Below are 19600 nucleotides of genomic sequence, written 5' to 3' on the forward strand. Positions count from 1 at the left end.
ATTAAGAACAAAGGACTGAACTACTGCCCTGAATTCCTTTATGTGGTTGAAATCTAGATTATGAAAGTAGCAGGTGCTAAGTATCAGTGCTAAATGCTGTGTATATCACTACATAAAATAAGACCATCAAAAAGATTAGCATTGGACATCTTAATAAATTAAGTTGATATGAGGTTAATGTGTTGATAAAACTAATTTTAGACATCTGAAGACCTTTAAAACATTTCATACAATTATTGTTTTGCAAAGACTGAAAACTGGGGACTCAAGTACTGTAACCGAGTAAAGATGTGCCATGCATTATTGGATTATCACACTTACAAATCTGTTTGCCTTGTGAGTAAGTTTTGGGGAGCATTCCAAAGCAGTATTTTTGTTCAGATTTAGACTTTTTTTTTCTCTCTTTTTCCCCAAAATATATTACTCTTTCTAAATACCATTTTCCTTAACAGTGAAATTACTAACATTTAACTGTATTCTGCGGTTTTTGCTGATTTGGTATAAAGTTTAATAGACTCTTATTTCTATTTTTTAGAAAGCTAGATATCAGTCTGTTAGGCAACGTTAATGATAATATCCCATCATAATTGAACAGTTATACAGAATAAACACATGTTGCCTTAAAGGGTTATCTAGTATCTTCCATTTTGTTTAGCATTGAAGCAAATAAGCAAGGAAAATTGAATCAATAACTCTGGTCAGTCATTTGGGAGTGCATGAAAGATCACTTAGTCCTCTTTTTTCCTTTTTACTCCAGTGGTTCCCAAAATCAGTATGCACATCACTGGGATTATATGATTTTTTTCTAGGTGTGCCGCCCTTTCTAGTTTGTTCTGAGAAACACAGGCAGTTGATGTATGTTTATATTTTAAGACAGCTGTCATGGGGAGACCGCAGCCTTAGTATGATATCTTGCACAATTTGTGAAGCATTTATTCTACTGAAGGCACAGTCTTGTTTATATTTTCTGCACATTTTGGTGTATTGGTTGTTTTAAATTATTTAAGTTTTAACTTGTGAAAGCATATAATATGATTTCTTAGTATTTTAGAAATACATTAGAGTCTGTGAGTCTTTCCTTCTTTAAGATACAGATGTGTGGATTTCAATATAAAGTTGCATTTGCCAAAATTTACCTGTGTAGCTTGTTAATTTTCTTGGAATAAAATTTTACATTTTTCCAGTTATACAATTAACCTTTTTTATTTTGTCTAGTAAGGTAGCATGAAGTACTGAGAATGTAGCCATTATGAATTATTATCCTTTGCAGTCACTGTATTCCCAAACTGTAAATGCATGAATGATGGGGACCACAGGATTGATAAATGATATTATCTACAGTAGCACTATTGTGTAGTTTATCATAATTACCCATTTACCTGTTCTAATATGTCAGCTATATTTAAAGTTACAACACAGTATTTGACATTAACTTCACAGTTTAATTTTGGAAAATGTGTATATTTGAAGCACAACATCATGAGTTGGTCAATCATAAAGAACACAGATTTTTCTTAATTTTTGGAGAGACAAGACTGGAGGTCTTAATTCAGTATTGGTATATCCTGTCCTTTGTTGTATTTTTATGACCAGCAAGTTAATGTAGACATACACAAGCAGCAGTCAATAATGGAGACGCTTAAATTTGTATTATAACATTATACAACATATGCAACAATTCAGAGAGTTGTGTCTATATGTGATCAGACAACTTCATCAAAGATTTGGTGAGCGATCTGTTTGACCTCACTTACACTTTTATACTGAGGTTGATTGGTTGAGAGGCATGGCTTTATATACTGTGTTGAAACAGAAAAATTGCTAAAAGAATGAGTCCTCATCAGTACAAGAATGTTTCAGAACATAATTTGAAATGGGACCAATAAACTTCTACCAAAAGGACTTTTTTATTACACTGAAAAAGGCTTTGAAATTAAGGTAGTTAAGCAATTGTCAAAGATAGCAAGAGTGAATAAAAACTGGATCATATGTTGAGAAAAAATCTGAAAGTTATCCCACTTAAGTTTATTAAAAGGTTGATTGGCAATAACTTCAGTCTAATTTCTATAAAATAGTAACCTTTACAAGGAACATTGATATTACATATTGTAATAAAGAAGTACATATAAATAAAGTTGTAAATAGTGTTATAGCTGTAGAAGTAGTCGGTTTTGAAGATTAGCCAGAAAATTTTCAACTATGAAATTTCAAAAGCTGTAAATCTGGGGCCTGACCTAACTCCTAATAAAGTCAGTTGGCGTTTTCCCATTAACTTCATTTGGAGCAGAAGCAGGCCCTACCATTTCTGTAGTACTATGCTTCTGAAATACTAAGAAGGCTGTAATTACTATGCAGTGGGAAAAGAAAAAAAACAATTCAAAATTATTTCCCTGGAAGTTTTGCAAGCAGTAACTGATGTAAATTAAAATAATAAACAGTAAACAAGTCTGAAAGCAAATATTTTGCTAAATGTTTTTCTTTTGATATGAATATAATTCCTTCGGCTAGCTGCAAAATATGCAACTGTTATTACTGCCTGGCAGAGGAGAAGTACTTTTTTTAAGGAAATTTTTATAACTGTTCCAGTAAGCAGTCAGTAAACAGAAGTGTTTCCCTTTATCTTCTTCATTGTTAAAAGAACAAGGGGATGTTCAGGGAAATTAAAAGGCAACATATGAAGTTTTATGCAAAGTTATTACTCAGTGGAACTCACTGGCACAGGATGTCAAGTACTTTACAGAGATTCCTTCCTACAAGAATTATATGTACACATGACTTAAAGCAGCTTGCAGGTTTTGGCATTTTGATCCCAGTCAGCATATCAAACTTAATGTATGAGGGTATAAATTCAAAGGAGCAAGAAGGTTTATTCCAATTCAGTACACTGTTGTGTCACAGTATGAAAAGCCTTTTGTTTTCATTTCAGTACGGAAGTTAAGCTGTTGCCAAAGTTAAAGTACACGGCTGGTAGGTTACTCTTTTCTTTTAGAACAGCAGAGAATGTCATACTACTTTATATCTGCATTGATCCTTAGTGCTTGTGGGTAATGTGAAGTTAGTAGTTTTAGTTTTCCTGGTGGCATAAAAAAAGAGTAAGAACTGATTCCATGGAGAATAGGCTGGCTGCCTCTGTTGCTTTCCTGCCCTCTGTTGCCCCACTGGCCCTTTGACAGCCTCTCCCATCAATCCTTCTTCAAGATTAAATGTTTCTTATAGTGAGTCTTATCTTTCTCCTGCTCCTTAAGAAGTGCCTCAGCCATCCCTCATCCCCAGCAGATAAGCTCCTGCAGCAGCTTCTCAAGGTTTCTTAGTGTCTGGGTTCCCTTCCTGAAGACGAAGAGACCACCAGCTCCTTCCAGCTGCTTTAGTAGTTCACAGAATCATCATTCTATGACACTTGCACTGGGTGTCACTGTCTTTCGGCTTTGCTATGAAGCAGATGCTATTTATGTTATGCAAATTAAAATGAGAATGGGGAAGGGGGCAACAGGGAACAACTTCCCCTATCCTAACTCTTTCATGAAGAAACCTCTGTTATTGTTGCATTGCCCAAGAACAAATGATTTTTTTAAAGCTTATTTGGTGCTAAGGACCTTCCAAATTTGGCCAATTAATAGAAGGGTTTTGGTACAGCTACAAAATCTAATTATAAAATAGCTTTCCATCAGTCTCTAGGCTTTGGGGACAAAGGAGTCCACTGAAATTATCTCCTTTTAAGTGCATTGAGTTTGTTCCCTTGTATTGTCTTTGCTTTGCCTTTCAAGCATGTGAACATTTTACTTATATTAATAGAAGTCCAGTATTGCAGCAAGCTGTTATTACTCATGGGTTTAAAAAATAATATAAAAGGGAACTCTGATGCTTTTTAAGGTGAATTAGATATTTTGACAAGCAATTGTTTTCTAGCAAATGTCGAATAAAACTGTGGGTTGCTGGGCTCTTTTGTGGTTGCACAGTCAGCTCTTAGTTATTGAAAATAGAAATGGAGTAGCCTAACCCACATAAAGCTGCAACACAGGTAATACAAAGCATATGCATATTAGGTAAGGACTTCCTGTGTTTATTACATTTATCAAGGAGTAAAGTTAAGCTGAAGTAAAAAGTGAGGTCAGAAATTCAAAGAAAAATGGTGGGTGTTTTTCCTTTTTTCTGCTTTGTTTTAGCATAGCACTGCTAATCTGCAACCTGGGTTACACACCCACAGGCAACCAAGAGTTGACTGTACAATTCTGCATACCACATAGACAACTTCCTTCTAGTTTATATTCATTGAGAGCTGTATAAATGTACACTACTAATCTGATTGACTTTTCACAGAAAAGAGAAGGCTCAGTCTGAGGTACTGTTCTTCAAAACTAAAATTCAGTATGATCTCTGCTTTTGTTTACTGAAGTGATTCTGAATGTGAAGAAATCAGTGATACGGATCAGTAATGATCATAAGCATTCTCTGGCCATGACCATTAACAACAGGAGAAGATGACATTTTGCAATGATATGCCAGCAACAAATCGAAGAGTTTGATATTACACACCATGACTTTCCTTGAGTGGCCTGAAAATAGCTCATGCTTTATATTTAGGAAAGAAAAAAAAAAAAAGATGAAGCTGCCCATTTAAGTGGATAAAGTTTTTGACTAGCCAGTGTGGAAAAAGAGGGGTGAATTTTGAAGATTGCTCCTTACAAATAGTGTGTTTCTGTGGTGGTCTTAATTTGGCTGAACTGTGTAATTACACAAGTATACGATGATCAGAGGAGTGCCACAGTAAATAAGTTAGATTTTTTTGTAGTCTAAAGAGGAAATAAATAACAACAATCATCAGCCTTTTGAAATAAAATAGTTGCAGTTGTCCATAGGTTTCATAAAAGTTAGATAACAATTATTGACATTTTCAGTACTTAGTGATTTTAGGTACTTGATGCTTTTAAAGAACAATGTCTTTAGAAAGTGAGTTGGCTGATGGAGCCCAGTGAGTGACTTACTTACTTACTCTTCGCATCACTGGTTTTGTACTATGCTTTTTATTTAATAAGCGCGAGAGAGAAAAACAGAATTCATCTGGTATAATCTTCAACAAACCCTGCCTCAGCTACAACAATACTTCTCTAAATATTTGGCAAGTTACTGTCTCCAGAGATTAGTCAAAATTATCCCTGTGCTAATACATGGAAAGTCTACTTCACCTTTATTGAAGAGCCATCCAGTTAAATATGCGTATATTTTTCATCTTTTCATTGGTTGGCTAAGACAAATTCCGCTGTAATGTGGAGTTAAAAATCACAAATATATATGAAATAATTAATTTAAATTTCAGTTATTATGCTGCCCATATGTGACATTGTTGTAGCCACATTTTAAATAACCCAACAAAGTTTATGTCTGAAGAATGTAAATAGTTTATGATGAAAAATCCCAAACCCCAAACAATCACATGCTTCCAGTTCATTCTTTCTCTTACCTTGTGGAATGTTACAGTTTAAATTTAGGAATGTAAAGGCAAACTCTGAAATACAAGTATGTTGGAGGGGAGAGAAAAAATACCAGAAATACATCTGTTAGGGTTATCTTTGCAATGAAGGTTATCATATATGTATTGCATTTTCTCCATGGTTGTAATCTGTTGGTATGCCTACTTTTTGCCAGTACATATATGTGGTATAGATAAAATTTTCAAGCGACCATTAACTGCAGCATTTCCTGAGCCCTTTTATTTTCATTCTGTAACCATCAAGCTCAGGCATGCTAACATCCTTATGCAAATTGAATAAATTGCTAAAAATCTAAAGTTTTGCGGTATCTCAGCAGATCAAGTCCCTCACATAGTTTAAGAGGGTGGCACAGATACTGAATGACTATTCTGGGCAGCAGGTTGGAGGATACGACAAACCTCACCCCTGTTTATGAGCCAGTTAAAAAACTGTTATCCCATAATGAAACCACCTGCTATCACAGCCCATCACAGCCCTTTGACCCGCTTCATGTTGAGTTTAAGCAGGACTTTGGTTGTGCATACTCTGAGAACTAAGTGGGTGAAATTCAGCAGGGAGCAGAGATAAGGAATGCCTAGACAACATTCATAGGCAACAGACAGGTGATACATGCATGTCCTCTCAAAACAGAACAGAAGAAGCAGAGGCCCAAAGGTAAACATTTCTTCTTTTGTCAGCTGGTTGGTATTCCATGTCCTGTCAGCCCCTCAGAATTATTCTTATTTTGGGGGTTTTGTGGAAAATGCATGCCATCTCAGCTACTCCATTCCATCCCACCCATTACCAGTTGAACATTTGATTTTATGCTTAATCAAGTTTGTATACTCTTTAAAATACATATTTAATAGTAAAATGTATTTGTAGCTTTGCACTGATCATGGAGATACATATCAGTATATGTGCTTCCTCGTTTCCAGAAGCATTTCCTGTGTAACAGACACACAAATCCTGATTTTTAATTTAAGGCACTCTACCATTATGTGTTTCCTGAATTCTGTGTGAAGGCCTTTAAGCTTTGGAAAAGTCACCTGTTTGATACAAAACACTAAATGCAGTTTCTTAGGGCACACCACAGGGAACATTTTATTTCTCTGACTGCAGGACTGTTTGGACATCATGGGACTGGAAATGTGTATTTAGGTCCTGTATAATAATTTATTGTAATGGCTGGGAAATAGAATCAATAGTGATGGGACTGCTAGAATAGGGTATTTCAGTAACTGCAACTTTAAATTACGTAGTAAGACATCAAGCACAAAGCAGAAATGCTCCTTTTGTAAGATGATTATGTAAATGGAAAGTAAACACACACAAATGAGTACAGTTCTATAGGATTTTGATTAACATATTCAGTCATAGCTATAGCAATATGGGCACAAAGCAAAAAAGAAAAAGCAAGTAGCGTACCATTTGATGTGTAATTCATGTAACTGGCTCAGTTCCTACAATCCCTACTCAAGGAAAATTTTCCCTCTCTTTTGTGGAAAATTGTCTCAATAAAGACTACAAGATCTTGATAATTTACGTAAGTGTTTATGTTTTTTACTTGACCAGTTCTCAGTGACAGCATGGCATAGGAGGACTTGCAATCTCTGTCACAACCTGTGTGCAAAAGCAATCTTTTGATTGGTTTCAAGAGGGAAATATATTTATATACACATACATAGAGAGACTTTTCTTAGACTCCCCAAAATAACATAGCGTAGTTAGTACCAAATAGGGACAGCTCAAGCCCTGGTGCAGGACATAGGGTATCACAGTAGAGTACAATAAGTGAATATAAAATCAGATGCAAGTAAGGTGAGGGACATTTAGTAATAGCTTGCTATGCTATGTAGTTGTCAGTAATGCTTTTGGACTCATTTGTAAACCTTCTTAGAAGCTCCTAAGTGGTGATGAGGGCATCTGCAGTAAGGTGGGGTATAGTGCTGCAGCTGAGTCCTTATCCCCACATCTTTACATAGGGGCAGACTGGATGCAGTACACATTTTAGGCTGGCTCCTGCACCAAACACTTTGTGTCGTAGTAATACTCACTAAACTCAGCAGCCTAAGGATTTCTTTCAGATGGGTTATTTGATCACAGTCAAATTTTTGAAACTTGTTTTTCCTTCAGTGTTTTCTGTGAGTAGTTTCTGTTCTTAATAGGTGGAAAGAAGTACATGTAAAGGCAATGAATGGGTTGAGCAAATCCTTGTCAGCCCAGCCTTGGTGTGAGGAATTTCATCAGGGTGTAAATAGGTGTGGAAGCCCCTCACAATTCTTCCATATCTCTCAGACACTCTGGTATTTCAGTGTAGTTAGCCGATACACAGACAAGGAGCTCAAATGGTGTGCCTCGGTCAGTGTTCAGTCTCTCTTTCCAATGTTCATCTCCAGAAAGGCACGCACAATACTTTGTGGAGAGTCTTCTATATAGATGACCATCCTCTAAGAGGTACATTGTCACAGAAGCTGCAATTTGTTGTTTTCTTTGGTATTGCAGAAAACATTTTGGTTTTGTACCTTTTGTATTAAAATTTCGTGTTAAATTTGCTTTTTAGCATACTAACTTAAAGGTGGTATCACAGAAAAGCCCACTGCCCCCTCCCAACCAGGAAGACCACCAGTCTAACTGGTAAACACGGTGTTGGTGGGAATATTTTGATCCTTTGGCATCAGTTAAATGCTGATAAAATAACAATTATTGCAATATTCAATTGTATGAACCCCCTGAAGGGGTTAATTTCCTGCTTTGATGTTTTCCTTGTGCAAATATCCTCATCCCATTTCATGCAAGACAGGTTTGGCAAATGTGGATGCTTTGGGTGGTATTGACATCTAAGTTATGCCATCTAAGGACAAGTGCTGGCTGCTAAATAATTTATTCATTTAAATTTCAGAAGAGACTGTGTGAAACTTAGCTACCACAAAAAAAATGAGCAACGTATGTGATCCATTAAACATTGGCTTTGGTACCTGACTATTGTCAGACTTAGCGTTCAAACCTAATACGGAATTAGAAACCAAGCTGTCAAGATAATTTCTAGTCACTGAATGTAATTATGAAATGGTATTGTTATATATATTCTGCTTGACTGCTTCTTTGCAAATATTGAAAAAGTGTGTATAGTAAGACTCAGATGGAAAAGCCTTGACCATACTGAAATAAGTAATAAAATGCCTATTGCTTTCAGTGAAGGTAGGGTTCTATAAACCTTAATTGCTAAAGACAGTGGATGTATTCCACGCACTTGATGTATACATTGCACTCATATGCCCAGTATATCTTGAGAAATGAGTTTTGAAGGCCCAGTTCACATTCCTAAGCTTTTTCATTCTGTTTTCTTTATGACAAGGTCTTCATACTATGCTCTTACAGCAATGAAATCTAAACTCCTGCTGTAATTCGTATTTATATAACTATGTTGCTTAATAGCCTCTTCGTAGACAATTACCCCTTTGTATTAGGTTCTGTGAAAAAGAAGCCTCTGTCTAAAAGCAAACAATTACAAGATAACACAAGATGGGTATAGGCAAATGGGATTCCAGGCAAGTGGGATTCCAAGGAAATCATGAGACAGTGCTGGTAAGCATGATGGGCAAGGAGATCCCAGCATATTCAGGCTTTGTGAGGGGAATGGGAGGGGAAGAGGGAAGGGAAAAGGAAAGAGAGTGGGAGAGATATATTTGAAAAATAAAGTTTTAAAAGAATTGAAAAAAAAACCAAGAGGATGGAGTCTGAGAAGAGAAAAGCAGCTTTGGAGAAAGTACAAAGGCTGTTGCCTGAAGATCTAATTGTCAGTGATAATTGTCAGTGATAGCCTGTCAACATGAGCAGATTGGAACCTCTTGATAAAGAAAGAAACATGATAGGCCAAGAGCAGAATAAAGTCATACCAAAGCTGAGAGAGAAACATTACCAATTGACAGCATTAGGTAGAGAGAGGTCATTAGAGGTCAGGTTGAAAGTAAGGTTCAGTGAAAACAGTTGGTGAAAGCCAAGGGGGCTGACTCCAGGTAGTGATTGCAGTCAGTGAGCTTAAAAAGATGACAGAATAGCTGCCAAAATAAGTGGGATACAGGTGTGTCATTCCCCCGCCCCCTTTTTTTTTTCTTTTTTTCCCACCAAATTAAGGAAGAGACTACATAATGCCTGAATTGTATGGGAAGAGACAGAGGAAGGTGATGAAACCAGCAAAGGAGTGGTTGAGGGTCAGGACTAGCTATTGATAAGGGTGGCAGGAGAGGAGGATAGTTGAAGGGAAGGCTGGCAGAAATACCAAATTTGGATGAATATTCTTGGAGTAAAGAGGTGAAATGTGTATCTGAGATTCCAGGAGATGGAGGACTCTGGGAAAGATGGAAAGGATGGTAACAAGAAAGGGGAATGACATCAGTCAGGGAAGGGGAGGGACAAAGAAGTGATGAGCAGCTGTCTTGCTGGAGGATGGCAAGAGCCAGCAGTGAGGGTCACCCAGACAGGAACAGGTTGCTGTTATCTATTATAGGTTCTGCTTACCAATTACATTGTGCTAACCCTTGGCAAAAGGAAGCAATGTCAAGTGATTCCAACATTAGTGAGTTCTGGGCAACTGTGGTCTCAGTGCTCTTGTAGCCAGCATTACATCTGAGTTCAGTAGGAGCTTGAAGAAAGCCTGACTAGAATCCATTATTTACTATTCTTTCCTTTTTAACATCTTAACAGGAGTTTCTGTTCTACATCCATGTTCTTTTTCTTGCCAGTTTTGTAACTACTAAGAAAAACGACATGGTCTTTGTGACACAATGTATTTAGAGTATGTTGGCCCAGCAATTTTTATAACTTTCAGACTGAGTGATAGCTTTCCAGAACAATGAAAGTGCAGTTTCTGTGCAATTTGAGAACACTGCAGTGTTTTATTGTCATTATCTCCTATGATGGTGGTACCTTGGTCTGGTGAAGTGACCATTAGGATGAAAGCCAGTAACATCCAGGTTCTCATTGCAGCTTTGCCACTAACGTCACTGCATGGGTGACCTTGGGTGATTCATATAGGCCAACTTTTAAGATATCCACTAATTTTAAGCAATTCGAGGACATTCTGAGTTCCCAATTTAAGACACTAGTGAATCAAGTTATAAGGAAATACAGCAGCCGTAAGTATAAATTGTGTTAATGTGGTAGGTGGTAAAGCAAATCAAAAGTGGTCTATTTAACTTGTTTAGCCAGGTCTTGATCACTGTTTAAGATTAGGGCTAACAGTATCTCAAGATAGTCTTCCAAAAATAAAGTAACCAGATCAATGGTCAGCTTGAAAATGTGGCTTGAAAACTTTTTTCTGCATTGTTAGCCAGTTGAATGAAATGGATGATAATGTAACATACTTGAAGGATGAGAGGCTTAATTGTGTAATGTTTCTAGATTGCTGAAACTCGCTATAAATCAAAATTTACCCCCTGAAATTGACAGGGCCATGGTAAGATGCCCACAGCCACCCTAGGCAAGCAAATAATTGTTAAGAGTTTTTTCAGTTAAAAGTTGATGAGACTGTGTGGTGGTCAGCTTCCATTGCTGACAGTAGACTGCAGTCCCAAAGTTTGGAGACAACTGTGACAGATGATTTTGGATGTTCACCTAACCTCATCTTGCCAAGAGATATGTTCATTAAGTTGTCAAGGAACTGAAATGTATGCATTGCCCATCCATCTGGCATATAATTTAAATACAGCTGAATTCCTGACCTCAGATATGATATAAGCATTTCTGAGTAGACATGACTGATGAATTTGCATAAACAGAGGCTCTTAGAATAAAAATGCATTTAGAAAGGAAAGTTAAAAACACTTCTGAGATCTAGAGTCTCGTGACAACATTGATAGATGGTAACATACTCAAATAAAAAATATTTCACTGAGTACTAAATAATATTTTTAAAATGTTTGCACAGGATTTTTAGTACAATTAATAAAGTCTCTCTGTAGCCTGAAGAAAGGTGTCAGCAGTTGAAGTGCCTGAAACTCAGATACTGAATTAATCACAATGAGTTTTCTGAGGGCTGAATAGATAATCTGCATGATTTTAAATATTAAAAGCTTTTGTCAGGGTAGATGTGCCTGCAAAAATGCAAGCTGGCAGTTACACATGATTAAGTCACAGTTGTCTGGGCAATTCCATATCTGGGTTACCAAAAAATATTATAAATAAAAGAAAATATTGATACCTGATTTAAAAGAACAGTACTTCTGTCAGGCAGCAATGCTGTTATCAGTTAGGTGGACTTTAGCAATGTTATTTTATCATCTTAATATTTGAAACCAAATCGTACTAATACGATGTTAGAACCCACACATACAAAACCTGAGTGAGAGGTCATGACCCTATGGGAACAGTAGCCATAGGGTCAACAACACCATGGAGACTGTGTGTGTCCCTTGGACAAGCCTAGTTCCCTTGATTGTCATTGGAGCTTTAACAAATAGATTGATGGTTTGATTGATAGGTTTAGAGAGGCATTCTCTGAATTCTGGAGGCTTTCAATCTAGGTGCCTGATTCAGAGCCTGAGGCTTGATGATGAACACACTTTCAGGCTTTCTTCAGGTCTCTCTGTGAGAAAACTGCCTCACTCTAAAGACTGAATGTAACACAAAGGGAAGACTTTTTTTTTTTTTCACTGTGCAGTAGAGCTGGTGCATGAATTTAAACTTCTACACAAGCAGATGGCAACATTTTCTTTTCCACTCCCTTTTCTCGGCATGGAGTGCATCACTGTCGTCAAGTCACGAATCTAGGGATATGTTTATCAACAGAGCTAATAGCAAAGCCTCCCTCTGCTGTATGTGCAGTTTAAAGAGTGGTGTATTTCTCACAGTCTCATGAGCACATTGAAAACCTGTTTCACTTGCAGGCACTTCTGAGCAGCCTGTCAGTAGCTGTTCCTGTCAGCTCTTGTGGATGTCGATGGTACGTCCATGTCACTAGTGTGGGAGCGAGTGACCCTGCCATCTAGTAGATCCTCGAAATCCACATGAAATTTAGTAGTTCCGTAGGTCAGAGACCTCTGCCGGCATCCACATGAAGAATATAGACACAGACCTGTAATGTTTTGCTATGGAGGTGTAGGTATTAGGTATTTCATCACCACTTCCTCTGCACAAGTACTGCCCTGCTCTTTGTCAGTTTTTTCCATTCTCCTTTTCCAGACGCTACAGCCTTAAGACACTGTGTTCTTGGAGAGCAACAACTGCAGAACTCAACCATCCCTATCCAATGAAAGTTCAGCAAGTACTAATTCATGTCCTGAGCTAGCTCCATTTGATACCCCCATGCTTGCTTCCAAGTGTCTCATTGTAGGAGGGCAGAGTGTGACCGAGGTGAAAATCTAGGTTTACCCTGTCAGGACTGCTTAAATCTATAAACATGTGCATCGTCTTGTCTTTAGCCTGTCTTCATTGCTCAGTGGTGTGGAGGCTCAAGAGCAACCTAAGGTGCAAAATGCTTCATGAACCCTTGTTCCGTCCATCATAGATTCTTGCTTCAGCTCACAGTGACCATCGCGTTAGTACCTTCCTATACATATCATCCAGCAAAGAATCCGAACAATCAGGTATTCTGGAATACCTCTGGTGAGTTCAAACTGTGCTGTGGTTATGCCTGTCCCATTGCTACTGCTTGATGGGTGTGTTTAAAAAAGGTGGTATACCAGCTGTTGAAAGCCTCCTCCTGACTGCAGGCTTGCATCCAAACAGTTCAAGCTATGGCTGTAAGCCACACACAGCTCCCAAGGTAATTTCTACGCCTGGGGCGTAAGCAAGTGCTTCTGTACTTGGGAGCTGTGGTGGTACAGGCATGTCCTTAGTCAGCTGATGGACTAGTCAGGATACTCAGACTTTTGTTGTTGTTGCTCATGCCTCTAACCCAAGCAGCACACTGAGCAGCAAGAGTTGTTTCTGAGGACCAAGGAAAGAATAAATTGTGGGCACTGCAGGGTGGGCAAAGGGAAGAACTGCAGTGGGAGGGAGGAGATGGACATTGGATTTTATTGTGAAAGAGGAGGGCAGATGACAAAAATTACAGTGTCAGGAGGCAGTATACCTAGCAGTAGCATGGGCGCCTGGAGAGCAGAGGCGACATGGACAGACTACGAGAGACAATAGGGATCTTGGGACAGGAACAGAAGAAATGCATGGGCAGGTAGGTAAGCAGGTCTGGGTGGGAAAGGATGGTGATTTGAAAGGCTGCTGAAATGTAACCATTCATCAGTAGCCATTCTGTGCATTGGGAGGTCATTTTAGACACAGCCAAAGTGGCTTGGTTTAGGGGGAAGCATGAACCATGCGTAAAAAACACAGTAAAAGCAGCCAGAAAGTTCTCAAAGAATATAGGGGTCAGTGGCAATTGGATCCGATGATCCTGTTTTTTCCAGGCCAGCTAGCAATTTTGGTGCACACTCTATCGAGAGCAGGACAAGGCAGAGGGAAATTATGGGAGGCCATACTTAAAAGAGGTGTGTGATTTGATGCTTCCTCTGCAGCCTCTCTCACAGCGTGCTCCTGTGAGGCCTTAATTGGAACTGAAAACTGCTGCTCCTCCGCAGAACTCCTGAGGGAGAAGGGGAACAGCATTGCCTTTGCCGTCGTAGGGATGATTTCTTTCCTCCTTTTCCCCTCTGTGACACAAGCAGGGAAATTAATATTCCAACCCATTGATCCTACTTGGTGAATCTGGCACAGCATTATTTAAGATGACTGGGATTTTTACTTTTTTTTTTTTAACTGATTCCATCTGACTTAGCATTCAAAAAAACTTGAAGATCATATTCTGTGCACAAGCACAGATAATTTGTTTGTTGCAAGGACACCAGTCATAAGATGTGTATATCCAAGGCCATTGTGGAATTAAGACTTAAAGCCATTTAAGCAAGCCCCTATGTGAGTGAGTAAATAACACTCGGCCTCCTGGTGCCAAGAAGTATTGAGGCAGAGCCCAAGCAACCGATGCTTTCAGCACAACACTGCCCTCTGGAGCTTTCTGAATCACTCTCATCGCAAACCAAACAAAGAACATAAAGGAGAAAAACAGAAAATGCCTTGCTCTCCAACGTGAAAATGAATAGCACAGTGCGCGCAGCGCAGTGAGTACTGAAAGCAGCTGTACTGCAAAAGCAATGGAAATATAAAGACATTCAGCCCCATCACAAACACCAACAAATATTTTCAGCACTAAATGGAAGGCAGAAAGTAATTGAGTATTTTAAACATACCTGGAAAGAATAACGTACAATAATAAAAATGCTTTTTAATTTTGTTTAAAGATGTTGGCATAATTCTAGCAAAGAAAAATCAACAAGCTATTGGGAAGGAAAAAAAATAATTTGCTCTCTCAAAAATCTGTTTCAGATGCAGATCTTTTTCTGCTATGCATCCTTTCACATTTTGATAGTGTTTGTGTCAATGCAAAGATGATATGTTACCTTGTGCTGTCAAGAGCTTACCAAAATAAACCTCATCAACAAGGCATTAAATAATAATATCACCTTTCCCCTGAAGTTTTTATATTCTCTGTGATGTACTTATGCATATTTTTAAAAGAACTTAAATTATTGATACCCTCCTTCCATCAAACCTGTCTAACCAGTGAAGTGTATATAGAATGCAGTCCTGTACTAAGCTCTGTTAAAGAGCAAACCCTTAATTGAAAGCATGGGCTTGTTAGAAGTGAATTTCTTGAGTTTACGAAGAGCCTAATCTTGCAAATGCAACCTATAACCAGCAACAATTCATCACTGATGATATTTCTGATAGCAGATATTATTCTTAGTAATACGCATGCACAGAATTGGATTCTAGGACACAAGAACCACAATACCTTCTCCACCCAGTATTTTTCTATTAAAGTGAAAGACAAAAAAGCTGAGGTTAGAAGGTACCTCTGGAGATCATCTAGTTCAAACACCTGCTCAAAGGAGATTCAGCTAGAGAAAGTTGTTGAGGGTGTCAGGTTTTGAGAGCTTCCAAGGATGGAAGGTCCACAACATGTTTGGGTTACCTGTTCCAGTGTTAGACCACCCTCACAATAAAGAGGGGTTGTTTTTTTTTAATATTTCTAAGTGTTATTTCCTGATTTTTCAGTCTGTTGCCTCTTATCCTGTCACTTTGCCTCTTATCACATTGCCTCTTATCCTGTCACTGAGAAGAGTCTGACTCTGTCGTCTTTTCTCCCCCAGTCAGGCATTTACATTGATAAGATCCCTCCTTAAGCAGTTTCAGCTAAGCAGTTCCAGCTCTCTCAGCATCTCCCCATATACCCTTAAGTATCTTTGCAGCCCTTCGCTGAACTTTCTGCAGTGCCTCCATGTCTCTTTTGTACTGGGGAGTCCAGCACTGGACCAAGTGCTGTAGAAGGGAAGGATCACTTCCTTAACCTGCTGGCAATGCTCCTCCTACAGCAGCCCTGGACACTGTTGGCCTTCTTTGCCACAGGGGCTTATTGCTGGCCCATGTTCAGTTTGGGGTCTACCAGGAACCAGAGGGCCTTTTCCGCAAAGCGTCTTTCCAGCCAGTCAGCCCGCAGCCTGTGCTGGTGCCTGAGGCTCTTCCTCCTGAGAGGAGTTCATAGTGCAATTCAGTATTATCAGGATAGTAGCTGCCAGTGTTTGAAAAGAACGGAAGTAATAACTTGGGAATAAATGACTTCTGTTACTGTAGTTGAAAGAAAGGTTATTCGAATACCAGTGGACTAAGGGGAATGGATTGCAACAAACAGAAATGGCAAGAAAGGGGAAGCAGTGGTTCCTAGGCGAGAGAATGTCTAATCAGAGAAACAGAACTCTTGAATGATTCACTCAGGGCTTGATCTAGTACCTATTTAAGCACGCGAGAGCTTCCCCATGGTTTTGTGGGGCACTGAATGAAGCCAAAATTTATCAGGAAGAAAGAAAGAAAAGTTGCATAACATTTTTTTTCTAGCCTGCTAATAATAATCAGGCAGCAGAGCAAGCTTCTAGAAATAGTGGGATATTCTGAAGAGATGTCATAACTGAATTCAGAGTACTACAAATGTAAAAATGTCAAGTAAGAGCATTGGTAGTCAGCCTCAGTGAGATAAACAATTGTTTAACTTCAAACAATTATGTACATAAATTTTTGCAGGACTGATACATATATGGGAAGGGATATCCAAAGTAAATAACAATGCAGAAATTCTGCATGTCCTGTCTCTATTTCTCAGGGAATAAAAACTAGCATGGCACTACAAGATTTAAATTTGTGTGTCTTAGGCAGTTGACTGCAGTGCAAGTAGTTTAGAAAGAGAAATGATTATACATTTTACCCTGTGAGGCTAGTTATGAAATACCGATGCTAACACTGCAGTATATAATAGAGCTAATAATAATTAGCAGGTTTCATCCTTAGTGCAGCTGGCTAAGTTTAATAACATGTTTTAATTTCACTTCAGTTCCAAATGGATAGCATGGGTCAGCTTGGCTGATCTCTGTGTGTGTGTATCAAGAAAACTCTTAAAGACTGCTTTTCCCTTAACAAACTGTGAATTTCCCCAATACCTTATTTTGTAAAATTTGTGACACAGAAGGTGGAATTGAAATGCCTTTTCCTCTTCACAGAATACAAGTTGAAATAAAGTTGGAATACAAAGTTTATGGAGCACATGTCCTCCTTAGGTAGGAGATAGGATCTGAATTTAGGACCATGGATAAGGGCTCTTGGAAGATAACTTACTAAGCAAATTGGTCCTTTCATTGCTGTCCTAAAATAGAAATAGATCAGAGGGATCTGAGTCATTTGATTTTGCTTCAGTGTTTTATTAGAAAATCTAAATTTCCTATACAGCATTCAAAAGTTTACTTATTTCACTCTTTCATTAATAATTAATCTTAAAATTCTACATGGGAGCTCTTCTCTTTCCAAGGTGAAGAGCTCTTCACCTCCCATGCTCACTGTGTACAGCATTTTATATTAAGTGTACGGATACACTGAAAAAACTTTAAACTTCTTATTTCTGAGTAAGGTAAGATTGCCAAAGTAGAAACCTGTGATCAGAAATCACTGCAAGACACTTTTTTCTTCCCATTATTTATACAATTGTCTCTTACCATCCACCCACATTTTGGTGGATGCAAGATTTTTTACCTGAGATCTTTAGGATTTTTTCTATTTTTAATACATTCAGATACAAAATCTTGAAAGTGTTCCTTTGTAGGTTTGGATAGTCACATTTGTTTTAAGTGCAGGTTTCTTACTGATAGCATTGTTATCATTGTCTAATCATTAAAGGAGTGGAAGGTCTTGTCCTCAAGGATATCAGTTTAAGATCAGCTCTGTGTATGTATTTAGCTAACTCAGAGGACATGATGTGGCTCATAGTGATTAATAATATGTTCTCCAGAAGCTGGCATCTTCACAGTATATCTAATTGAATTGGTCCCACTGAATTTAATCTTGAGATCCCAAACACACCAAAATTAAGCACAATTTTAACTATAGTTATTAAATTATACTTTCATTTTACTAGGAAATACAGGCATGCAATACTTTAGTGACACGAGATGAAAGATTAATAATAACTCAATTTAGAACAATTTACAACTTTTGTCTAGAAATAGAATAACATTATTTAAAACAAAATAAAAAGAATAATTATTTATATAATATAGGCTAAAAGTAAGTCCTTACTTGTTATAGGTCCTCTGATACTAGCGAAATCAATATACAGCTGATGTGGACTGTCATTTAGGCACACTGCCAGCAAAGTGAATGATGCTTTACCCTTGACTTCAATAATATCAAGTAGAGAACCAAATTGATTATTGAGATGACTGTAATTTAGGCACTGGAATGCCTAAAGATAAACAACTATTTCATACTTGTTGATTCAGAGGAGTGGCAACATATCCTTAGAAAGCGTATTTAATGTGAAGAAGGTGCCTACCCGGAGGGCAACCAGGAAAGCCTGCAAACTGAGCAAAGTAAGAAAGCTCTTGCTGGTAAGTGACAATGGGCACAAAAGCACTCTCCTGATGTGGCCTAGGAGGCTTTCCTGTCCTGCCAAGATCCAGAGCACAAAATCGTCTCCTGTGGAAGGCTGACTCTTTTAAAACAAGGCTCTGGGGATGATTAGAGATCTGATAATTCAATCCCTCCTCAGTTTGAACAAATTCAAACCTTCCATTTCATCCTTCCATGCCCCAAGATGAGACTACGGAACAATACGCGTAAGTGGAGTCATTGTTTAAACAGCACTGTGTGACTGATGAAGCTGAAAGGAAAGCAAGCATGGAGGAATTTGGCATTATAGCCTAGTGATTATAGATCTTTGCTAAGAGGTGTGTGTCCTGGGTTATAGCCTACCTGATAAATTCCAAAATCATTGCTGATAATCTTGGGCCACTGTCTACAAACAGCGTTTCTGCTGGGTGACTTTCTAGGGGTTTAGTCAAGTTACAAACTGATTAGCCTGGTATCAATATCAGGATAGATAAAGGAACAGCTGGAAAAACCGAGACAATAATTAGTCCAAATAATGGGATTCATGGTAGGATTAATGAATTATTAATCCCAGGGAAGAAAAGGTTTAATTGATTGATACTTCAATACTTCTGACTAAACTACAAATGTAATTGTTAAAAGCAATATTGGAGATGTGACATACTTACACTTTGATACGTCATTTGACCTAGACTTGTACAACTTTCTGCTTAAGAAACAGGATTCAAAAATAACTGATTAAATCTGTTGAGGTCTAAGTAACTGACAGCGTGAAACTGTAGCCTCTGAATCCTCATCAAATAGAAAAAAAAGTTACTGCAACCTTCAAAGATTTGTTCTTGGCTACAGATGGTTTCTTTTTTTATCAGTGACCGGGAGGAAAATAAAACCCCCATGATTCAGAAAGTTTATAGGGATTGAGAGAGCAGTAAACAGTGAGGCTGACAGGTCACTGATAGAATTTGGATTGTGTTTTTGAGCAGGCACAGGCAAACTATGCATTTCTGGTCAGTTTATTGGCTCATACTTAAAGATCAGCAGCTTGGTACTAATGAGCAATCACTCTGACGATGACTTACTGGCCTGGTAATCAGCCAGACACCAGTTCCCAGTGCACAAGTGTGGCTGAAGGGGCCAAATGAAATCCT

The sequence above is a fragment of the Nestor notabilis genome, unplaced genomic scaffold (genome assembly GCF_000696875.1).
Source record: "Nestor notabilis isolate BGI_N333 unplaced genomic scaffold, ASM69687v1 scaffold14614, whole genome shotgun sequence".
In the NCBI taxonomy this organism is placed as follows: Eukaryota; Metazoa; Chordata; class Aves; order Psittaciformes; family Psittacidae; genus Nestor; species Nestor notabilis.